The 25,956-nt window shown below is 41.0% G+C and overlaps 2 long non-coding RNA genes across 3 annotated transcripts in view; one reads left to right on the top strand and one right to left on the bottom strand.

The window, feature by feature from the left end:
• Positions 1-17,934, top strand: part of LOC120516781 — a 21,273-nt gene extending 3,339 nt beyond the window's left edge. For both annotated transcript variants that reach the window (XR_005630912.1, XR_005630911.1), the window contains 2 exons: positions 12,328-12,436; positions 17,708-17,934. This is a non-coding gene — a long non-coding RNA (uncharacterized LOC120516781). The remainder of the gene's footprint in view (positions 1-12,327; positions 12,437-17,707) is intronic.
• On the bottom strand, positions 13,003-25,956 carry LOC120516782. The gene is made up of 3 exons (XR_005630913.1): positions 25,921-25,956; positions 24,827-24,929; positions 13,003-13,075 (listed from the first exon to the last, which is right to left on the bottom strand). It is a non-coding gene; the product is annotated as an uncharacterized LOC120516782 (long non-coding RNA).

Genomic DNA, 25,956 nt, shown 5'->3' with positions numbered 1-25,956 from the left:
ATGCATATGAAATAAACTATTTTGTTGTTTTATATTTGTGTTTAGATTAACCGTTTGTTCCACCAGTTGTTTATTACAGTCAGGGCAGCAGAGATGCCACATCTTATTGTAGCAGCTAAGTTTTCATGGCAGGAATTCAGTCTGAATAAAATGCTAGCTGACTGAAAATGTCCAGACAGTACAGACACCTTAATATCTCGCACCAAGCCCAGTTTAGGCTCTGAAGGTAATCACAGCAAGAAAACTATTTTACTAAAAACTATAAAAAATAAATTTGTATTTTTTCTATAAGGAATGTCAGAAAGGGCGGGACGGTGGTGCAGTGGTAGTGCTGCTGCCTCGTAGTTAGTAGACCCCGGTTTGCTTCCCAGGTCCTCCCTGCATGGAGTTTACATGTTCTCCCCGTGTCTGCGTGGGTTTCCTCCAGGGTCTCTGGTTTCCTCCCACAGTCCAAAGACATGCAGGTTAGGTGGATTGGCAACTCTAAATTGGCCCTGTTGTGTTTGTGTGTGTCCTGCGGTGGGTTGGAACCCTGCCTGGATTGGTTCCTGCCTTGTGCCCTGTGTTAGCTGGGATTGGCTCCAGCAGACTCCTGTGTTTGGATTCAGCAGGTTGGAAAATGGATGGATGGAATATCAGAAAGCCTTCTCAGAAGTTGACAAGAATTTACAAATACTGTTTTAAAATAAACAAGCAGGACCTCTGTTAAACTTTTTGATTGCCCAGTATCTACAAAAAACTAATTCATCTTCGGTTCGTTGATTACACAGCCCTCTAAACCCGGAAGGGGATGGCTGTTCAGATACAAAACAAACATTTATGAGATATTGCACTGGTTGTGTCCTTGAAGGATTTATATCACATTCACTGTGAGAAGTGTATGCTGTCCCCATGTTGGGTGTGAACCTGGCACAAAAGCATTCAGAGCCAAGGTATAGAATAACTGAAATGCTAGATTTCAGGTCTAAGGAGTACTTGTAACTCAATTTCTAGTGGCAAATTACATTTTTTCTATTTGCCCTGTCGCGCATGTGTGCCAGAGGGTCACTTTCCAGACTCACCTAAAGTAAGTAGTACCACCCTGGGCCAAGAGGGGGTGCTGTTGCTAAAAGTCAGGTCTCCTTTTTCTCTTGCAGCCCCTTGAGGGCAACAAAGCCAAGGAGGTTGTTACCTCTTCTTGTTAACTCAGTATAAAAGGAAGACGCTCCTAGAAGGTGCTCACCATGATAACGTGCAGACCAAGACTAGAATGTGTTGTTGAGTGATAGCTAAAGTGAATTGTCCCTTACAAACAGCAGATACAAGCACATCCTTTATCGTTTTTTTGTATTTGGTTTGAATTAAACGAAGTTTTGCCTGGTCGACACCCCAAGCATTTGGCTTTTGTCCTGCCTCATCATTCGCCCTGCTACAGCCGATTCTAGTCAAGTGTTTCTGGGGAAACGTCTGGAAAGCTCTTTGTGTTTCTAACCCACCACCAAGAAGCAGAAGGCTGGTAGACGAGCCAAACCAAACATGAAACTTTGCAGTTTTCTGCAGTTAGATTAGAAGACTTTACAATAACCTCTCATTGTTACTGAACCCAAAACAGTAACCTTTAGACAAGGGAGCTTAAGTGCTGAATATGAAAATATAGAAAATGCCAAGTTTAGTTACCTGGCAAAGTGCATATAATGTAAAAAATGTAGCCCTCCCACCACCTATATTAATCACAGTATTTTTGGCCACTAAGATTTTGAATAATTTGAATCCTTTCAGAAAGAGAGTAGTGGCTTTAGCTTCAGGTGAGAGTTGCTGCCTTGCAGTTCTTGGTCTGCTGTTGAGATTCCCGATTGTTGTATGTTTTGTGAAGATTTTGTGTTTTTTCCATGTTGATGTGAACTTTCTTTGGTAAGCTGGCATATCTGTCATAGTCTCAACTCAGGCTGCCAGGTCATTTAGTGTTTTAAATAAGCCAAGCATGAGTGATCATGTGGGTGTGCGATTGTGTTTGTGAGTGTCAGTAAATTAGGGTTAACTTGTGGCTGCCAAACTGGACACCTACAAACAAAGGATACACACCTCCAAAAATAACATATTGTAGCAACTGACTCCCAAAAGACATCTAAAATTCTAACTAGAGTGGGAAAAAGTGGTAAATCCCAGCTAGAAACAAAATGGCAAATGTATAATCTTTATAAATAAAGAATTAATTAGCCAATATCTTCTGGAAACAGTGAAGCACAAAGAGTACACACAGCAGGGGATGCCTGAAAGGGTAAAGGCAATCTAAGGCAAACAAGTCCCAATACACAAATCCAGAATATAAAGTCAAAAACAGAGCATACGATTTAAAAAATTCCAGTAATGTCACAAAAATATCACTGAATAATCACAAAAGAAACTTAGCAATGTCAACGCATTCACTGAACCACAGGAACTGAGTTTTTCTCAGCCTTTACAGGGCTAAGGGTAGTCCCTGGACAATGATGGGCAGGAGGCTCTGCAGCTTTGGAACCACCGACAAAACATGTGGTACACAAACTACCTAAACATAAAGAACCTACATGACCAACAACATTAATATATATAAAAAAAAACTTACATAAAAGAGACGTTTGAGTCCAGTGAGGCTTAGCCTTTCAAATCTAGCCCCAGGCCAATCACTCAAGAAGGGCCTATTTTCCTAAACAATAAAATACAAATAGGGGACGTCCAGAATCACCACAATCCTGAATAGGACTGCTATTCTCACACCCAGTAGAACTTTAAGTTACACACAACAGAGTCATTAGTCCCAGCAACCAGACATGCTTGCTATACCTACCAAGATCGCTACCTCTTTATTTTCTTACCCTATAACATTCATTTGCACACCTTCAGTTGGGTTAGGTTTGCTTTGTCCCTGTTTCAAATGCTGCCATAAGACTTTTCATTTCCTTCCTTCAGCTAAAGTAAGAGACTAAATAATTTTGGGGATACAGTAATAAGTGAACATACAATTAAAATGAGAATGCATCAGACTGATCACACTCATAGCCTCTATTATTAAACATTCGTTTAGTCATCCATATTCTATACCTCTTTCCACCGATATATGTTGTGCAGACTCACACACATCCAGTGGATTCAAAAACTATTCAGACCCCTTCACTTTCTGCACACTGTGTTGTGATGTACATTTAATATGAAATGGATAAATTTGCCAGTTTTGCCCATTAACCTTGTGGACCACCAGGCAGGTACACCATGTGAGACTTGCCCAGACACCACCAGTCGGAGACCACATCTTTATAAAAGTCACACATTTATTTAACATCAAATAAACACAGTCCCAAACACGACACAAAGCACACAGCAATAATCACCCACAATGAACTCAATCCTTCGCTGCCAGTCTCCTCCTGGGAGCTTTGTCCTGCTCCCACTCCCGACTCTAGCTCCCAGATTGCTGGGAGGCGGCGCCTTTTATTCCCGCCCGGATGTGCTCTAGGTTGCTGATGACGAACTTCCGGCAGCACTTCCTGGTGTGGCGTAAGTGCTGCCCTTTGCACCGGAAGCACTCCGGGCATCCCTGGCAGGTTCCTCCGCCATCTTGCAGAGTGGGGCGGAAGTAACTGTCTCCAGGTTCCTCGAGGCTTAAGATGCCCCCTGGCGGAGGCCACGGTTCCAAACAGTCCAGAACCCTTTTTTCTCCTTTCCCGTGGTCCTCTCCTTCTCCAGGGCGGTTGCCCCCTTGTGGCCCGGAAGCTATTCTTATGATATTCCAGTCCATTTAGGCGTCCCTGCCGGGTCAGAACCCCAGTCGTCCGTGACAACCACCACCCAAACCCGACACAGCCACACAACAGAGACACAAGTACAAGCACAAACTTTTATTTTTATTTTTTGATCATGGGAAACGCGTTCCCCCGTTTCCCACAAGCACAACACAGTTCAGCACAGTCACAGCACAATACAAATTTCTCTTCTTCTTCTCTGCCTTTTCTCCTCCACTGATCCTGGCAAGCTTCATCTCCCTCCTCCCGACTCTGTCTCCCCAAGTAGTCTCAGCTGGCCCCTTTTATAAGGCACCTGGAAGTGCTCCCGGTGCTTGTTGTTCAACTTCCAGCAGTATTTCCGGGTGTGGCGGAAGAACTGCCCATAAGGACTCAGCAGCTGCGGCAGCACCTCCTGGCTTAGCCCACGGATCCCAACAGGGCTGTATTACATTCCACCTCCCATGAAGCCCTGTGGGAGTCTGAGGCACTGCTGCAACCCAGAGGGGCTACCATCTGACGTTCTGGGGGAGGTACTGCTCTGGATATGCTTCCTCCCCCAGTAACTTCCAGTGTGGAGACGTCCCGGCCGTGAAAACCTACATCCAGAATCACATAATGACAAAGTGAAATTATGTTTTTGTAAAGGTTTGCAAATTTATTAAAAATCAAAAATTGTAATCTCTCACTTCTGTATGTATTAAGGCCGTTTGCTGAGGTGCTCAAAGTTGTGGTCAGGTGCTTCCTGTTTGCTTTAATTATCCATGAGATATGTCTAAAGCTTGACAGTAGTCCACTTGTGTCAAACTGAATTGATTGGACACCATTTAGAAAGGCACACCCCTATGTATATAAAGTCCCACAATTCACACTGCTTGTCAAGAAAAACACCAAGCCATGAAGTCCAAGGAACTCTCTGTAGACTTCCATGATTCCAGATCAGGGCAACAGGATTAAACCTTTCCTAAAGCTCTGATTGCACTGGTGCTCAGTGGCCTTAATGATTGTGAAATGGAAGAAGTTTGGAACCACCAGGACTCTGAGTAAACAGGCAAAATGGCCTTGGCCAGGGAGCAATGTTCCCTCTAAGCTAAGTGCGTCAGCGATCGCTCACACAAATTCAGAGCATCGCTCATACTTCCCGCATGATCGCTCATTCCGACGGCGTCGCTCGTACTTATCGCAAAAATTGGTGCCCATAAATTTTTGGCTTAAACATAATGTCGCTCAAAAATAATGTTTTTTGCTCACTATATGCTACTCTTTAGAGGGAACATTGCCAGGGAGACGACCAAAACACCAATGGACACTCTAAAAGAGCTTCAACATTCATCTGCTGAGATAGAAGAACCTCTCAGAAGGACAACCATCTCAGCAGCACTCCATCAATCAGCCGTTAATGGTAGAGTATCTAACTCCCACTGGGAGTTTGCCAGATGGCATTTAAATGACTCTAAAAGCACGAGGGAAAAGATTCTCTGGCCTGGTGAGAAAAAACATTGAACTCTCTGGGCAGAACTCCAAGCACTTTATCTGCTGAAGACCAGGCACTGCTCATCATCTGACTAATACCATCCCTATGATGAAGCATGATGGTGGCAGCATCATGGTATAGAGGGGTGTGATACCAGGGAGACTTTGAGGGAAGGATAAATGCACCTGCAAGCAAAGAGTTCCTCAACGAAAATCTTCTCCAGATTTCATGTAACCTGTGACTTTGGTGATGGTTCACCTTTTAGGATGGCAATGATCCAAAGCATGCAACCAAGACAACACTAAAGTGGCTTTGGGACAAGTCTCTGAGTGTTCTTGTATGGTCCAGCCTAAGCCCAGACTTAAACCTCATTGAACATCTGTGGAGAGACCTGAAGATGACGGTTCACAAACTCTTCCCTTCCAATTTAATGGTGCTGAGAGGATTTGCCCGGAAGTATGGGATAAAGTGCCAGAGGTGCAAAACTTCTATTGGCTTGCCTAAGAAGACTTGAACTCGGAATTGATGCCAAAGTACTGAATTAAGAGTCTGAATACTTCTATGAATAAGAAATTTCAGTTTTAAATTTTTAATATATTTGTAAACCTTTGTGAAAACATTTGTTAATTTTGCCATTATGGGTTATTGAGTGTAGACTGATGGGTAACAATGGCAAATTTATCTTTTTTAATCAAACTAGCCATCCCCCACAGCTTCACCCACGTAGAAGTGAAACAGGAAAGCAAGGCAGGGCCCCACACGGCTCCCCACTCCTGACGTCACGCATCCCCCTCCCCTCGGCCTGCAGTCTCTGTCTTGGATTAGTGTGAATATATCACTCCTGCAAGTGAACTATGATTCTTAGAGCAATGAGGGGAATCGCAAAATCAACTGGAATGTTCAAGCAAATTATACAAAAAAAACCCCGATCTAAATCTGTTAAGTAGTTTTCTCATTCACTAGCTAAGTGGAGGTAAGGTACACGACCCGAATCAAAAAATCAAAAGGAATGTTCAAGCAATTTATAGAAAAAAAGGCGTTAAGTAGTTCTCTCGTGAAAAGCGGACAAACAGACAGACAGACATATGTTGGATTTTATATATAGAGAGATATACAACACAATAAAACATGCAGAAAGTGAAGGGAGCTGAATACTTTTTGAATACACTATACATCCAAGCTTTCACATATTAAGCAAGCTTAACTTTGCTGATCAATATGTCTTGCATGTCTTTTGTGATATGAAAGAAAAAAAATATAAATACACGATTTTTCCAACCTGTATAGCAGTAGTGTCTGGGTTTGGATTTGAACCCTGAGTCTTGAGCTACTGAGTCAGCAACAATATACACCACACTCCAATATATGACACCTTTCTACAGTGAGCATCTTCCCAAGGTGCTTCAAAAGTAAAGCACTACAGCACAATTACTCTTATATATTCTTTATTTTTTATAATTGGAGCTTGGGCAAGAGAATTGTAGTCGGTGTCACACACTCTCTCAGTTGTGGGATTTATCTGTAAACCTTGTGTAAAGTCCGGTGCCTCTCCTACAGCCTGTCTCTATTAATATGAATGTATGATTTCAAGTTCAAGACTTGCTGTTGCCATAGAAGCCTTCTGTCAGCTTCTCTTGCTGTTTTTTAATATGAAAGTCACAATTATTTGTGGTCTGACTTCATTTGTCAAATGTATGTTATTATGATCTAACTTTATTTAAGGGATTTCCATTTTACTAATAGTGTGTGAAAATAGTGCAACAAGATGTCCGTATAAAAGTAGTTTAAAGTGAAGACAATGTTTAATGATTTAGCAGAGCGTCTGTTCTTCTTTTCATTAGTCTGGCTTCAGCCGTCCATTACGCAGAGAATTGATGTGCAGTGAATGACATGTTTTAGGATAAACAGATATTTTAAGATTTTGTATCCAGTTCCAAGGAAAACATATCTAACAGTTTTTTTAATCTTATCTCAAAGCTCTGGCTGACTGCACATGGTTTTTTTTTTTAGATTACTTTGTTCCAAAATTGAAATGGATATCAGATACTGGGCTGTAGGTCCTTTTATTTCCAACTTCAAACAGTAGTATCTCTGGGTGCTGTTTGAAACTGAGATAGCACAGCACAGGGAGACCCAAGTTCTATATATTCTCATGACCCACATATGACCCGCTAGATAAATATTTTATTCTTACACTGCATATCGTGTGATACACCCATGGAAGGTCTGTTGGCTAAGCAATTTTCTGCTACAATGTCATGTGCAGTATTTATTTCTACTTGTGCCCAGGGTGGTGCAATGGTTAAAATTGCTTACCCACAACCCTGAAGTCAATGGCTCCAGTCCCATCATGTGTGCATGTGTGCTCTGATTTTCCACCCAAAGCCATGTGCATCACGTTAATTTGTGACTCTGCACTGGTCCTGAATTGAGTGAGTGTGCATGAAAGTGGACTTGCACTCTATACAAAGCTGTTGACAGCATATTCCATAATTTGAATAAAGAAAACAGTTCTGAGAAGCTCCTCTCCTCTCTAGACAACCTCTGATGAGGAACATTAGAACAGTTGTGACAAGAACAGACCATTTAGCCCAACATGCTCGTCCATTCTATTAAAGCAGATTGTACAAAATAACATTGAGTTGAGATATAGAGGTCTCTAAAATCCTAGTCTCTACTACATTACTTATTAATCTATTCTTTGTGTGAAGAGAAACTTTCTAACAATTGTGTGAGATTATTATATATATATTATAATATCACATACTATACTGTATATATATTATAATATCACATACTATACTGTATATATATATATATATATATAAAATAAAAAGACGCTATATAAGCGTCCGACCCGGCACAGACTGACTCAGAGGCACGTACAAAGTAATACCAAAGTTTATTAATTTTCTTCAGCTGTAGGACATGTCTTCCCCATGCCACACAGCTCAACACAGTCCCAAAGCACAAATACCACCAAAACACTCTTTCTCCTGTTCAACCACTCCTCCTCAAGCTTAGTCCTCCTCCTCCCGACTCTGGCTCCTTGAGTGGTGGTGGCTGGCCTTTTTTATAACCCACCTGGAAGTGTTCCAGGTGCTTGACCACCTGGTCCTGATTGCACCTCCGGGTGGGGCTGAAGAATCGTCCAGCCAGGCTGCTGAGTCCATGCAGCTCCCCCTAGCGGCCATCCTAGCCCCCAACCAGGCTCTGGAGGACTCCATCTCACATGGAGCCCTGCGGGTGGTTGGGGAATCGCCGTCGGCCAGGGAGGCTGCCACCAAGTGTCTTGGGGTAGGTACTGGACTGCCCATGGTGGTTCTCTCGTAACATAAGCAGCAGGAGCGTCCCTGCCGGGCATAGGACCCGGCTGTCCTTCACAATATATATATATATATATATATATATATATATATATATATATACAGTGGTGTGAAAAACTATTTGCCCCCTTCCTGATTTCTTATTCTTTTGCATGTTTGTTACACAAAATGTTTCTGATCATCAAACACATTTAACCATTAATCAAATATAACACAAGTAAACACAAAATGCAGTTTTAAATGATGGTTTTTATTATTTAGGGAGAAACAAAAATCCAAACCTATATGGCCCTGTGTGAAAAGTAATTGCCCCTGAACCTAATAACTGGTTGGGCCACCCTTAGCAGCAATAACTGCAATCAAGCGCTTATGCGATAACTTGCAATGAGTCTTTTACAGCACTCTGGAGGAATTTTGGCCCACTCATCTTTGCAGAATTGTTGTAATTCAGCTTTATTTGAGGGTTTTCTAGCATGAACCGCCTTTTTAAGGTCATGCCATAGCATCTCAATTGGTTTCAGGCCAGGACTTTGACTAGGCCTCTCCAAAGTCTTCATTTTGTTTTTCTTCAGCCATTCAGAGGTGCATTTGCTGGTGTGTTTTGGGTCATTGTCCTGTTGCAGCACCCAAGATCGCTTCAGCTTGAGTTGACGAACAGATGGCCGGACATTCTCCTTCAGGATTTTTTGGTAGACGGTAGAATTCATGGTTCCATCTATCACAGCAAGCCTTCCAGGTCCTGAAGCAGCAAAACAACCCCAGACCATCACACTACCACCACCATATTTTACTGTTGGTATGATGTTCTTTTCTGAAATGCTGTGTTCCTTTTACGCCAGATGTAACGGGACATTTGCCTTCCAAAAAGTTCAACTTTTGTCTCATCAGTCCACAAGGTATTTTCCCAAAAGTCTTGGCAATCATTGAGATGTTTCTTAGCAAAATTGAGACGAGCCCTAATGTTCTTTTGCTTAACAGTGGTTTCGTCTTGGAAATCTGCCATGCAGGCCGTTTTTACCCAGTCTCTTTCTTATGGTGGAGTCGTGAACACTGACCTTAATTGAGGCAAGTGAGGCCTGCAGTTCTTTAGACGTTGTCCTGGGGTCTTTTGTGACCTCTCGGATGAGTCATCTCTGCGCTCTTGGGGTAATTTTGGTCAGCCGCCACTCCTGGAAGGTTCACCACTGTTCTATGTTTTTGCCATTTGTGGATAATGGCTCTCACTGTGGTTCGCTGGAGTTCCAAAGCTTTAGAAATGGCTTTATAACCTTTACCAGACTGATAGATCTCAATTACTTCTGTTCTCATTTGTTCCAGAATTTCTTTGGATCTTGGCACGATGTCTAGCTTTTGAGGTGCTTTTGGTCTACTTCTCTGTGTCAGGCAGCTCCTATTTAAGTGATTTCTTGATTGAAACAGGTGTGGCAGTAATCAGGCCTGGGGGTGGCTACGGAAATTGAACTCAGGTGTGATACACCACAGTTAGGTTGTTTTTAACAAGGGGGCAATTACTTTTTCACACAGGGCCATGTAGGTTTGGATTTTTTTTCTCCCTAAATACTAAAAACCATCATTTAAAAACTGCATTTTGTGTTTACTTGTGTTATATTTGACTAATGGTTAAATGTGTTTGATGATCAGAAACATTTTGTTTGACAAACATGCAAAAGAATAAGAAATCAGAAAGGGGGCAAATAGTTTTTCATACCACTGTATACTAGCTGTCTGCCACGGCTCCACCCGCGTAGAAGTGAAACAGGACATTGAGGAGGGCCCTGCCTGGCTCCCCACTCCTGATGTCACGCTTCCTCCTTTCCTCGGCCCGCAACCTCTGTACTCAGATTAGTGTGAGTATATTGCTCCTGCAAGCGAACTATGATTCTTATTGTGATGAGAGAAGTCACAAAATCAGCTGGAATGTTCAAGCAAATTCTAGAAAAATCCTGAACTAAATCCATTAAGTAGTTCTCTTGTTCGCTAGCTAAGCAGATGTAAGATATGCCCCAAGGTTGGTGCATGAGTGAGGAGGTCCTTGACCCCATCCCTTCGGCCCACCGCGCCTCTCTCAGATTCGTGCATATAAATCGGCACCTCAAGCAAACTATGATACATAGCACAATGACAGAAGTTGCAAAATCAACCGGAATGTTCAAGCAAATTATAGAAAAAGACCTGATCTAAATCTGTTAAGTAGTTCTCTCGTGAAAAGGGGACAGACATACAGACGCTGAATTTTATATATATATATATTTTTTATATTTATAGATATACTGTAGATAGATATAATATAGATGTAATGTTTCCAACCTTGTCCTTGTGTTGTTGTTGAAGAATTTATTTTAAAGTAAAAGCTGGGATGCACTGTCCTAATTTCTTTTATAATTTTAAGTACTTTTATCATGTCACCTCTTAATCTACATTTGCTTAAACTGAAGGTTCATAGCTCATACAGTAGCTCATACCTCTCAGTCCCAGAATCAGCCTGGCTGGCCTCCTATGGACTTTCCCAGGTACCTCTGTGTCTTTTTTGTAATATGGAGACCAAAACTGTATACAGTACTCCCAGTGAGGCTTCCCCAGTGTGTTTTATAACTTAAGCATGACCTCCTTTGACTTCTACATTCATGCTATATAACTTAACAACCATCTTGACCGCTTCTGCACACTGTGTGGATGTAGATAGTGGGGAGACCACTATGACTCCTAGATCTTTCTTGTACTTTTAAGTTTCAAACCTCCGATTACACATTATGGTCGAGTGAGGTACGACACAAGTTCCAGAATAAATGTTGGGTCATCAGCTGGGCTGGCTGTTTTAATAATGGTTCCAGCAACAACAGAAATAGTATGCAATGGCACAAAAAGCAAACAAAAACACTAGGCTGCAGTAACTGTCTTGAGCAGTCAGATCTGAGGTAGAGCTCAGTCCTGAACTAGGTCTGCAACCAAATGAGATGCCACCTTCAGGGATCTCCTTGAATTTATAGTTCTCAATCTGGAAGGAGCAGAGTCAGTTGCCCTCAGTAGGCATAGTCACTGAGCTGTGTGTAGAGAAAGAAATTATACCGTTAGTAACAGGGCCCCCCTCCCGTCCCAGTGTGGTATTGCTTACCTCAGATTATACTGGAAGGTGACACACATGTGTGACACTATTCAAATCTAACATTTCTACTTTCTTCATATAATACTTTGCATTTCTGTGCATTTAATTTAATCTGCCTAAGCCTGTGTGCTGTCCATATCCCTCTGTAACAATTTAGCTAATTCTATATTATATGTTCATCTACCTAGTTTGGCAGTATCTGTAATGCTCTCACAGCACCCCAGATGTACTGGTAGTTTATCACTTTCCTTTTGTCTGTTTCTATTCTTGTTTACGTGGGTTCCTCAGAATACCTCATCTAAAGGAGTAACTGTCATAAGTTACTGTATATCTTAATTTTTCTTGGATGCTCTGGGTGTTTTTAAATTATACTATTATGTTGTCTGGGTTGGCTGTAGCTGGCATCACTCCCTTGAACCCCAGACATCGATAGTCATAGACCAAGGATGGACTATGGATAGACACACAATGACAACAGATACTGCAAAAGAGTGCTTGTTGCTTTTGTTTAAAAAAAGATTCCAAAAATAACGTGCAGTGCTTCTTCATGAATAAATAAAACAATAAATAATCCAATAATCCAGAACAAAATAGTGTATTATTGAGGATAAAAGTATAAAACCATGCAGACATCTGGTTACTAATCTCCTGCCAGCCAAGGACATCTTTCTTTCTCTGTCTCCCCAGATCACCCTGCAGGTCTTACAGCCAGACTGAGACAATGACAGCTGTGGTCTCTCTCTCTCCAGCTCTCTTCCCAACCGCCATCCTTTGGCATTCTCCAGGAAACTGTAAGGTTTGTATCCATCTTCCACCTTGGCATTTATGAGATCCTTATGAGGCCTCGTAATCACCCCTGTTTCTCTTATTGATCAGCAGGAGATGATCCACCCCAGGAGTGCCATTCCTCTCACTCCCACGCGGAGGCCACTGTCCACCTGCCTCCTCACTAACGCTCTGGCTCACACTCCTGATCCTGCCTTTGCTCTTTCTCGTACCTTGGCTTTTCCGCATAGTCACTTTTACCTACACTGTAAATTTATGGTAAAAAACTGTAAACTGCGGTTACCAAAATTTTCTTGTCAAAAGTAAGGTGGTTTATGTCATAACTTTATAGTGAATAACTGTTCTTTGTTTACAGCACATTACAATAGAAGTGAATGTTCAACCATAAAGTGAAATCCATGCACTGTAATAAATCTGCCAATCATTAAACCAGCAGGAAATGCTGTCAAAAAACACAGACCAATATACAGTTTGCATAAATACAATAACAACAATCAGCAGCAAATATGTTATACCATTTAATTTTATATATTGAAAAGATTTCAATGTTCAATGAAGTTATGGCATGTTGTCCGGTGGAGAAGTAATCTTTGCTTTTGTGGTGTCTGGTATCAGAGAGGTAGAGGTTGGCCAGTTTATCGAAAACAACCTACAATAAATCATAATAAATCAGTTTCCATAACTTCAAAAAAAAACTAAACATGAAGTCTGCTAGCTCTGTTTAAGTTTTTTTTCCCCACTATGCAAAGGTATATGATTCACAAGGAGCAAAATGGTAAAAGGGCGGGGTTTCCTTATGCAAATATTGCAACTCTATGCAAATTTAGAAATTGGTGCCAAGAGAAAAACCAAGAAAATTTTTAAGTTTTGAAAAGATGCATCACATGGAAACCACACAAACTTATTTTACCTTGGGTGCATGTTAATCAAAAGTAATTTTGAAGAAACAGCTACATAAACCAAATACATATGATCATTTTGAGTCAGAGTTAAAGAATACAGTGATCCCTCGCTATATCGCGCTTCAACTTTCGCGGCTTCACTCTATGGCGGATTTTAAATGTAAGCATATCTAAATATATATCACGGATTTTTCGCTGGTTCGCGGATATCTGCGGACAATGGGTCTTTTAATTTATGGTACATGCTTCCTCAGTTGCTTTGCCCAGTTGATTTTATACAAGGGATGCTATTGGCGGATGGCTGAGAAGCTACCCAATCAGAGCACGTATTACATATTAAATAAAACTCCTCAATGATATATGATATGCTTCCTGTGCGGTGCTTCGCATACTTGAAGGCCCAAACAGCACATATTGATTTTTGATTGTTTGCTTGTCTCTGTCTCTCACTCTCTCTGACATTCTCTGCTCCTGACGGAGGGGGTGTAAGCAGAGGATGTGTTCGCACACTGGCCGAGAGGATACGGACGCTCCTCCAAAAAATGCTGAAAGACTACCTTCACATTGCTGCCTCCCTTGCAGCTGCGGTGCCTTGCATATTTAAAAGCCCAACAGCATGTATTGATTTTTGATTGTTTGCTTTTCTCGCTCTCTCTCTCTGACATTCTCTGCTCCTGACGCGCACTCCTTTGAAGAGGAAGATATGTTTGCATTCTTTTAATTGTGAGACGGAACTGTCATCTCTGTCTTGTCATGGAGTACAGTTTAAACTTTTGACTAAAGGGTGTTATTTCATGTCTAGAGGGCTCTAATAATGTTAGAAAATGTATTTAGAAGGTCGTAAACAGGTTTTCTATGCTCTAACTGCGAAAATATTCGATTTATAAATAAAGAATCCTACTTTGCGGAAATGTATTTATCGCAGGAGAGTCTGGAACGGATTAACCACGATAAACAAGGGTTTACTGTATATGAGGGGGAGTCAAGCTAAAGTCAAGCTAGAAAATGGGATTTATAAGAAAATGGAACAAACCATCACAAAACTGATAATGTCATTTCTCAATGTAGTCTTCTCAAAGCACTTGGGCCACCTGTCCGGAAGTGCAGGGATTCCAGCAGAATAAAAGTTTTTGTCTTGTCCTTGCCACCATTTGTGCACCACTTTCTGCACATCTAAATTTGTCTTGAATCGACGACCACCCAGATGTTTTTTTAACGGACCAAAAAGGTGAAAATGAAACTGTGCCAAATCTGGTGAATAAGGAGAATGTGGCAATACCTCAAACTAGCAGAGTGTGGGCAGGTGGGCATTGTCTTGCGGCCAAAGGACTCCCTGAGACAGCAGTCCCCGCCACTTGGATCGAATAGTAGGCTTCACATTGGTCTGCAGAAAGTCACAGTAACATGCACTAGTGACTGTAGTACCTCTTAGCATGTAGTGTTCAATAATAACTTGGGTGCACAAGTGGTGGAGAGGACAAGACAAAATCTTTTATTCTGCTGGAATACCTGCACTTCCGGACAAGTGGCCCAAGTGCTTTGAGAAGCGTGGAGACTACATTGAGAAATGACATGATCAGTTTTGATCAGGTTCATTCCAATTTCTAATAAATCCCATTTTCTAACTTTAGCTTGACTCCCCCTCGTATATTCTTGTGACCGTGTTTTAGAGCAAACTACACATGGTCAACAGACAGCAACCTTTCTCTAAACAGCTTTGTGTTGTCCTTTCTGATGGCATTATCTTGTTTTTTGGTGCCGTGATTACCATTTTCACAGAAAAAGAATATATTTTTATGGGTTAACAATGTAAAAAATATTACATTGGTCTGTGAATTTCATTTCAGTGCCTCAGTGTTACTGAAACAGTACTTTACCGTTTTACATTTTACAATGGTTTACCATTGCTATTTAACAGTTTTACACTGTAAAATTAACAGTGTATATTAGGCTCCTTTCTATCCCCCTACTGGCACAGATGTGGAGCCAAAACTTGACCGAAACGGTGCCATTATGTGCACTCACTCCTCTGGCTCCCAGTGCTGTCTTGGCACCATTCACTCACATATCAAGAAGTGTGTGTCAATGTCATAATTTTCAAAAAGTGACATCAATACCCTGGATGGCCCAAGCGCCCTTTCCTATTACAAGGTGAGTTGGATTTTTTGTTCTCTGACTTGGACTTGTGAGGACTGGATCTCCATCTATCTGCCACTATCGCTTTTAGATCTACCACCTCCATCACCTTCGGTAGTAATCTTGCCGACTACACCACTGTAAGAAAATAAATACAAGTAGAACATTAAGGGTTGGGGCACCGCAGTGACGTATATTATAGTAGATTTTTTTTTTTTTATATAATGGTGGCTTTCTCTTTGCCATAAAGCTGTGACTGGTGAAGCAGCGGGGCAACTGTTCTTGACTAAACAGTCACTCCCCTCACAGCTTGTAACTCCTTCGGAGTTCTCACAGTTTTCCTTGGTGGTCTCCGTCACTAGTCAACTTCTTTCACAATAACTTGTGTTGGCGGCTTGCTCTAGGCACATTTACAGTTCTGTCATAGTCTTTCCTCTTCTTAGTAATTTAACCTGTACTCCAGGGGATATTCTGTGACTTGGCCATTTTCTTTTTTTCCATCATCTGATTGTGTTTTACACTCACCTGTTCACGGAGTTGCTTGGAGTGTTCTTTTGTCTTCATTGTGTAGGTCAGGCCAGCATACTGACTGTTGGACCTTCCAGATAAGGAGTATTTATACAACAATGAAACCCCAGACAGGTGCTCTCCTTTGAACTAATCATGTGACCTTCAAAAACCAATTGGCCGCACCAGTGACAACTGAGGTGTGTTATATTTATGCAATGAATTATTCTGAGTTTTATATTTCTAATTAATATAGACCACTTTGCAGAGATCTGTTTTCACTTTGGCTTTAAACTGTACATTTTGACTTTACACACATACACTTACTTGCACAATTGTCTCAGTCACGTCTTCCGCATCCAGACCATAACAGAGGGTAAACATTCTCATTGCATTCCAAAACATTTGTCACTCAATTCATTTTGTTACCAGGCTTTACAGTTCAGAATCACAAGGAGTCGTATCCTGGCAACAACGGAGATGTTTTCATAGTCAAAGAGTGTAACTTTATTTTGTCATCACTATTTTGATACTGTCCTTGTTGAAAAGCACTATAGATTCAGCTTCTCACTTTGTCTTGAATTGTTTTTTAGTTAGCATGTAGCATTACCACAAAAATGCATTTTGTCCCGCATTGCACTAATGCAAGAAAAAAATACTTTTTTTTTTTTTTTAAATGTTTTCCTTTCAACATACTGTAGCAACCAAGGTAAAGTAAAAGAAACCTTAATCCTGGTCTTAGTTTTTTCATTTAAATTTAAAAAATAGAGAACATTCCTACAGATTATAATTTAAACCTCCTTTTGGTTAAATGCCATGTTGACTGTGTGTTTGAGGACTAAGAGACTACACAGTGACACAAAGAAGATGCTTCCTGGAATTCCTTTGTCTTCATGTAAACACGGCATAAAAACTCCCTGGGGGTTATATTACAGCACGAGAAACTGCATTTAATAGCCAAGTGGACCTGTAAGTGTTTATATTATGGCGCTGAATCTATACACTAGAGATTCCAGAAAGTCTTTGAATACAAAGAATTGGAAAAACTTTCCTGCCTTAAAATAAAACCCGGCCTTTTCAAAATATAAAGTACGAATTCTTGAACCATACAAGTGGAAATTCTGCTTTTGCTGTATGTACCGTTATACTGTATATATCTCACATTACAAGGTTTTAACTCTGGTAATTTACAGTATATGGTTTTCTATTCTTCCTTGTTTTATGTGTGACCTTGAAATGCTACTTTGGCATCAGCGTTTCCTTTTTGTCAATCACTAAATACCTCCGGACTATCCTGCTCAGATGTTCACACTCATGTTCAAAAACATTACGTGTCCAAAGCATGTGGCGACAGGGGCTCAAGTCATTTTCTGCTGCTGGTCAGTAAACTTCTCTCTCTAATTCAATCTGCATTTCAATACCAAAACATAAAATCAAATCGAAATCTTACTTCAGGGTGGAATGTGACAGAAGTGGTAAATAGTTCATAAAAAGAGAATTCCTATATACCTTACATAAAACTATTAGCAGTTGCATTTTGAGAGTCAGATGGCATGGTGGCTCTAGATAGATAGATAGATAGATAGATAGATAGATAGATAGATAGATAGATAGATAGATAGATAGATAGATAGATGGATGTGATTGGGAAGCAGTCAGAAAGCCCAAAGGTGAGTGAAACATCGTGAGATGAAGGATAGTCACATGGTACTTACCTGAACCTTTTATCTCAACAGGAAAACTGAAGAAAATAATACCCGTAATTTCCGGGTTTCAAAATGGTCACCATAACATCACTTCCGGCAACTCCATTTTTCATTACTTCTTCCTGTCACCATGGACATCACTTTCTGTTCCTGCCAACCAGATCCTGTTACCATAATGCATTTCTCTATAAAAACGTCATCTTGCCATATACACTTTGTCATCTGTTACTGTATTCCAGTGTTTTTGATCGATTTTGCTTCTATTTGTCCGCAGGACAATATATGGGGACGGTCCCAAAAACTTTATTTTTGTGGATTTCTTTTCTTTATTGAATAATTCTCCGCAATAGATAGATAGATAGATAATCCTAAATTAAACTGCAGGGTTGCAGCAGAAGACAAAAAAGTCACAAATATAGATATAATAAGAATGATCATAATCTTAAGTATGGTAACAAGGCACATATACAGTTAGGTCCATAAATATTTGGACAGAGACAACTTTTTTCTAATTTTGGTTCTGTACATTACCACAATAAATTTTAAATGAAACAACTCAGATGCAGTTGAAGTGCAGACTTTCAGCTTTAATTCAGTGAGTTGAACAAAAAGGATTGCATAAAAATGTGAGTGAACTAAAGTATTTTGTTAACACAATCCCTTTATTTCAGGTGCTCAAAAGTAATTGGACAAATTAAACAACTGGAAATAAAATGTTCATTTCTAATACTTGGTTGAAAACCCTTTGCTGGCAATGACAGCCTGAAGTCTTGAACTCCTGGACATCTCCAGATGCTGGGTTTCCTCCTTTTTAATGCTCTGCCAGGCCTTTACTGCAGCGGCTTTCAGTTGCTGTTTGTTTGTGGGCCTTTCTGTCTGAAGTTTAGTCTTCAACAAGTGAAATGCCTGCTCAATTGGGTTAAGATCAGGTGACTGACTTGGCCATTCAAGAATTTTCCACTTCTTTGCTTTAAATAAACTCCTGGGTTGCTTTGGCTGTATGTTTTGGGTCATTGTCCATCTGCATCATGAAACGCCGCCCAATCAATCTGACTGCATTTAGCTGGATTTGAGCAGACAGTATGTCTCTGAACACCTCAGAATTCATTCGGCTGCTTCTGTCCTGTGTCACATCATCAATAAACACTAATGTCCCAGTGCCACTGGCAGCCATGCACGTCCAAGCCATCACACTGCCTGACTCCACCGTGTTTTACAGATTATGTGGTATGCTTTGGATAATGAACTGATCCACACCTTCTCCATACTCATTCTGGTAGAGGTTGATCTTGGTTTCATCTGTCCAAAGAATGTTTTTCCAGAACTGTGCTGGCTTTTTTAGATGTTCTTTAGCAAAGTCTAATCTAGCCTTTCTATTCTTGAGGCTTATGAGTGGCTTGCACCTTGCAGTGCACCCTCTGTAGTTACTTTCATGCAGTCTTCTCTTTATGGTAGACTTGGATATCGATACGGCGACCCCTAGAGAGTGTTGTTCACTTGGTTGCCTGTTGTGAAGGAGTTTCTCTTCACCATGGAAATGATTCTGTGATCATCCACCACTGTTGTCTTCCTTGGACTTCCAGGTCTTTTTGCGTTGCTGAGTTCACCAGTGCTTGCTTTCTTTCTCAGGATGTACCAAACTGTAGATTTTGCCACTCGTAATATTGTTGCAATTTCTCGGATGGTTTTTTTCTGTTTTCGCAGCTTAAGGATGGCTTCTTTCACCTGCATGGAGAGCTGCTTTGACCACATGCTGTCTGTTCACAGCAAAATCTTCCACATGCAAGCACCACACCTCAAATCAACTCCAGGCCTTTTATCTGCTTAATTGTTAATGACATAAAGACGGACTTGAACACAACTGCCCATGAAATAGCCTTTGAGTCAATTGTTCAACTACTTTTGAGCCCCTGAAATGAAGGGATTGTGTTAAAAAAATGCTTTAGTTGCCTCACATTTTTATGCAATTCTTTTTGTTCAACCCACTGAATTAAAGCTGAAAGTCAGCACTTCAACTGCATCGGAGTTGTTTCATTTAAAATTCATTGTGGTAATGTACAGAACCAAAATTAGAAAAAAGTTGTCTCTATCCAAATATTTTTGGACCTAACTGTAAAAAGAACTGTCTATAAGTAAATTACCAAAGTGTAGGTACTACTAAGTGTAAAGTGATTAGAATCACACATACTTTATTTTGCCAGTTACATTTTCACAGTACATGATGTCAGTCATTGGCACAGTATATTGAATATGGCATTATTGTTTGTAAGATATCTTCTAAAGCATCTCAGTACCTTTCTACACACAGGGAACAAGACCACCTTGGCTGTGGGGTGACTTATTATAGAGCCTGATAGCTGAGGGTGGAAATAACCTCACACAGAGTCCCTTGGAGCAAAGCAGTGGTGTGCGTCTGTTACTAAATGTGCTCCTCTGTTTAGTCAAAACCTCATACAGGGTGTTGAAATTACTGACCCGGATAGTAAACAGCTTCATGAGTGACCTCTGTTCTACTTCTTCCTCCAGTGGGTCCAGCTTGACTCTTAAGAATGAACCAGCCTTTTTATTCAGTTTGGTTAGTCTGTTGGCATCACTTGTACTGATGCCATTTCACAGGCACACTATCGCATAGAAAAATTGCGCTGGTTACTACAGACTGGTAAAAACATGTGAGCGTGGCTTGCATACAACAAACAACGTCAACCACTTCAGAAAACAAGGCGACTCTGTCCTTTCATGTATACAGCCTCTTTGTTGGTGCTCCACTCAAGTCTGTCGTTCAGATGCATTCCAAGGTTTTTGTATGTCCTCACCACCTCCACATCTTCACCACCAATGAGAACTAGGGGTAGATTAGGTTTGACCCTCCTTTGTCTTACTAATGCTGAGCTGCAGGTGGTTCAATTTGCACCACTGAGGACAAAGTCCTTCACTAGTGTCCTGTACTCATTTTCCTGCCAACCTCTGATGACTACTGTCTCACAGCTCCAGAGACCTGGGTTTTCATACTAGCACTGTCATTATCTCTTTATGTGCTCTCTTGGGTACTCTGACATCCTCGCTCTGCAGGATTGGCTCTTACCTTGTGCCAGATGCTGCCAAGACAAGCTTTGATCAACTTTCACCCTGAATTGCATGAAACAAGTCTGTTAAATTAGGATATAATATGTATGTTATGCATACTCTTAATATTTTAATTTCCTATCTGCTTCTATTAAACTGTCAATGTTGGCATTTTTTAAGAAATTTTAAACATGCAGCATTCTAATGTGAAATCATAATATAAAACTTAATTAGTTTAAAGTGAATAAATGCTGGGCTGCACTGTGGGACAGCAATTCATTCTGTGTCCCCACAGGACCTGCCAATGCATCCATACAGTTCCTATGAAAACTGTCTTGGATGTTTTCTCATATAAAGTGAACTAAACTATTTAAAAATAAAAAATACTCAAAATAATTGATCAGAGAAGTAATTATCCCCTTCAAATCAGTATTTTATATCTAGAGGAAGTAAGGGATGGTTTAGTGAGGTCCTCGGATCGGCCCTGCCACGGTCGCTCATGGCCTCTGGTGGGGTGCCGAGAAGACAATCCAGAGCAGTGTTTCCCAAACTCAGTCCTAGGGACCCCCTGTGGCTGCAGGTTTTTGTTCCAACCAGCTTCTGTTTTTAAATTAGACTCCTGAGCTATTTAAGTGATGTGTTATTTCCCAAGTTCTGTGTTTTGGGAATATTGAAATTAGAAAACTGAGTTTGGTAAAAAAAAAAAACAAAATATATTAAAATGTACCAAGCAGTTATATAGGAATAATGTATTTTTTTCTTTTTAACAGTATTTTCATCTTGATTTTCATTCTACTTTTCAAGGTGTTTTAATTGTTTAATTAATCCATTATTTACTAATCAGTGGGTCTAACGCTAAAGTAGCAGCCTTTGATTATTCAGAGTTGTTTACCTGCGTCTCTGCTACTTTCATTTTTAATTGTCATTAGTAAGATACAACGAAGGGGAAAAACTGCACAGTGAAAGGGCAAAATATAATGAAATCAACAAAAGAGAGTTAAGCTTTTAAATCTATAGAAAAAACAGAAATATTTCTAAATGTCTTATTAATCTACAAATCATGCTGCTGTGCTTTTCTGAATGTAGAATAAGAGAAAAAAAAAATACCAGCTAATTAAATGAGATCAGTGTTATCAGGTGTTGCCACTGATTAGGAATCTGGTTGGAACAAAAACCTGCAGCAACAAGGGGTTCCCAGGACCGACTTTGGGAAACACTGATCTACAGGAAATCAGTATTTAATAGATAAAACTTTGTTGGCTATGACAGCCTCAAGTTGGTGTGCACAAGTCTCTCAGCTTTGCACATCTGCACACTTCCACGTTTCCCGATTCTTTTTTGCCAAACTGCTCAAGCTCTATCAGGTGTCATGGAGATCGTCAGTGATCAGCCTTCCTCAAGTCCAGCCACAAATTCTCAAATGGATGAAGATCGGGACTCGACCACTCCAGGACAGTAACATTGTTGCTTTGAAGACATTCTTGTGAAGCTTCGGCTTTACGTTTGGGGTTGTTATTCCTGCATGGAAACAAATCTTCTCCCAAGGTTCAGGTTTCCTGCAGACTGAACTGGGTTTTCCTCCAGGATTTTCTGCATTTTCCTGAATTCACTTTACCCTCACCAACCTTCCAGTAGTACCTGCTGCAGAGAAGCACTCCCACAACTTGATGCTTCACAGTAGAGATGCATGGTGTGTATTTGATAATGTGCAGTGTGCAAAACACCATTTAGTCTGATGGCCAAAAAGATACATCGTGGTTTTATCAGACTGCAGAGCTTTCTTCGAGCTGAGTTCAGAGTCTCATATGTGCCTTCTGGCAAACTCTAACCGAGGTGCCATGTGGCTTCTTCTTTACTAACCTCACCATTCACTGACTTGTGCTTTTCAATCGCCTTTTCAGGGAGTTGCTTGGAGTGTTCTTTTGTCTTCACTTATAAGTTGGTGCTTCTACATAAAGGTGTATTTATAATACAATCAATGGATTATAGACAGGCGATCTCCATTGAAGTAAATAAAAAGCCAAATTAAATCCATGGTAACTCAATGTTGTATAACAATAAAATGTGAAAACTTTGAAGATGCTTTATCCCAAAGATTGTCAAAGTTCATTGAAAACTCACCATTAGTCTCTTATAAAGTAGTGTAGGTATACGTGAGTGTGTCAGCTGATTGATAGGTTGCAGGTGCAAGCGTTTCTCTCTGCCTTGCACCCAGTGCTGTCTTGATAGACTCCATCTCCCCAACATCCCTATAACGGATTGATCTGGTACAGAAAATGAGTGAAATGCATACTTTACATACATGCATACATACTCCCTTTATCTAATTTAGGGGTTGGGGATGCCAGAAACTGTCTTGACAACACCGGCTCAATGCAGGAAGAAGCACTAGACAGGGAGTGCACACCCACCCTCACTCATACTATACCAAGTTAGAGTATTAGAATTTTTGGACCAAACCAGAGCTGCCAGTTAGACTAACCTCCATGTCTTTGTGGATGTGGGAGGAAAACCAGAGTACCCAGTGCAAACTCTAAATGGTGAATAGAATAATAAATACAGGGTGGCTTAGGGAAATGGGAAATTTTCAATTGACATTCAATGCACGAATTACAAAATACATTTAATGATGAAATATATTATACAGGATATGCAATTAATGGTGGTAATCCCTATTCATTCAATATTCATTTTATGTTTTGAAGAAAACATCATGAAGGTGTTGTCCATTTCTCCGCACATATTCTGTTGTGGAAATTCTGCATTGCTCGATGTAACATGTCAAGTGGAATGCCAGTGATTTCCTCTTCAATCCTCTTTTTTAGTTCAGCAAAGGTTGCAGGACGTGTGCGGTACACTTAGATTTTAAGATGTCCATGAAGTAAAAAATCATAAACAGTGAGATTTCGGGATCTCGGAAGCCATGGAATGTCACCGTTGCATATGTCGAGGATGCCAGGGGCCACGACCCGGCCGTGACGCCTTGGAGGACCGGAAGTGGGCGTGTGCCCATCTGGGATCACGTGGGGGCCGCCTTCCTGGTTGCTTTGGGGGCCACGGGTTCAGGGCATGGAAGCCCCACCCTGAAGGTGGCTCGTGGTTACCGCCAGGAGGCGCCCCAATGCCTTGGGGACCCTGGACCTCAGCACTTCCACAACACAAGGAAGTGCTGGGGGGGAAGAGAAGCAGGGACACCCGGAGAGCTTCTGGGAGAACAACCGGCACTTCCGCCACACTGGGGCGTGTCAGCGGGAGATTGCCGGGGAGCACCTGGAGCTCACCAGGGTGCGGATAAAAGGGGCCGCCTCCCTTCATTCAGGGCGAGAATCGTGAGCGGAAAGGACTGAGCTGGAGAAGGCAAGGAGGCGGCCTGAACAAAGGAAGGCATTGTGTGGCCAGGACTTTGGGGGTTTGTGGTGCACTTATTAGTGTAAATATTGTAAATAAACGTGTTTGTGGGTGACATGAACGTGTCTGCCTGTCTGTGTCCGGGTCAACTTCCACACATAAAATGATACTCCTTCCAAACAATCGTCAATCGTTGGGCAGTATGAGAAGTGGCTCTGCCTGGGGACTTCTTTTTTAAGGCTGAACCACTTTCTTCAAAATTACACACCCATGTTGTAATCGCATCATGACGTCCTTACTGTTAATGACGCTGAAATTCCCTTTGCACGGCAGTCACACTATCGCCATTCTTATAAAAGGCTTTCAAAGCGAACGTTCGTTGCGCACCACTCCATTGCTCCATTATAATTAATAGCAAGGCGTTCTAAATGAGGCTGCATTGCTCCTAAACAACTGCCGACACCCCAGGGTCGCCAAACACTTAGTTTCAAAATTTCCCCTTTCCCTGCGCCACCCTGCACAATCAATGAATAAAATGGTATTAAGGTGCAAATTTTAGGACGTACAGTAGATTAATAGTGCTGTCTTTACCTCAGTTCGGGAACTGTTTTTGTAGAGCTAGCATGATCTCTCCATGTTTGAGTACTCTGGTGTTCCTCCTACAGCTGAAAGATGTGCAGATTGGATGAACTGTCAACTTGAGATTGGCCCACTGTGTATGTGTTTGAGTGAGTTTACCTGTGATGGACTTCTGTCCTGTCCTGGTTTGATTCCTGCCTTCAGAAGATGTTAGTGGTGTGGACTGTGGCCCCCCTGACACTGAGAATTTAATTAAATGGGTCTGAAAAAAGATAAACAAATACAATTAATTAATACAGTTTAATTGTGGAATGAATGGATCTGATGGAATAGGCTTCTAAGAGCACATTAAAGTTGTCATTCTAGGACTAACATTTACTTTCCCTAATATTATAAAGCGGAGACTGAATGAAAAGTCAGTTTAAAAAATACCTTTTCAAAAAAGAAAAGACCTCTCCTTTGTCATTCAAGTAATTCAGAATTAAGATTCTTTGAGCATGCAGGGAAAATCTGCTTTTGTATAATTTCACAGATTTTTTAATCCATTATGAAGATAGAGTGACTTAACAGATACAATACTGTCCCTACTTTATGATGTTAGTGGCCGACCTTAAAGGTGAACGTCTTCTCTGCAACAACCCCTTTGATGTGAAACCCGATGATGATAGCAGATCTGCCCTTTCCAGCACTTTGAAGACACCTCCCAATAACAGTTTGCAGGGAGACTTTCAAGTTTATGTCATTAAGTATTTTTATCACCTACGTGTGCACTATTTTACTAGTTTTAGGTGTAACTTGGACAAAACTGGACCCAGTCTTTTAAAATTCATCATCCAATTTTTCTGCACATATAAATAAAATTAATTTTAGCAGATTAAATTCATTCCTGGATCTATTTACTGATCCCGCTTTTAGGGATGAGATGACCCAAGGCCCTCCCCACAAACCATGGAATTTAAGACAGCAGTCAGCACTGGATGGGGCACATACATTCATGCCAGGCCAATCCAGAGTCATCATTTAACATAAAGCACATATCTTTGGAACCACCAGAGCCTCGGCAGATTTATTGGCCAGAGCACTAGAAATTGAGCATTCATTTAGACAGACAACTCAAGTTCCCAGAAGAGGTTACAACACCATCTCAGAGACCAGTCTTGCTCTCCAAATCCTCTAAGCAGGTTATACTTAGTGGAGCTTACTGATACATGGGAGAATCAGAGTCAAGATCCTCCTGTAAGATGCTTACCAACCTCATTATGTATGGCAGGGGTCCTCAATCACGGTCC

Source organism: Polypterus senegalus, chromosome 16 (genome assembly GCF_016835505.1).
Source record: "Polypterus senegalus isolate Bchr_013 chromosome 16, ASM1683550v1, whole genome shotgun sequence".
Lineage (NCBI taxonomy): Eukaryota > Metazoa > Chordata > Cladistia > Polypteriformes > Polypteridae > Polypterus > Polypterus senegalus.
Note: the sequence above shows the minus strand (reverse complement) of the source record. Positions and strands in the feature narration are given on the sequence as shown.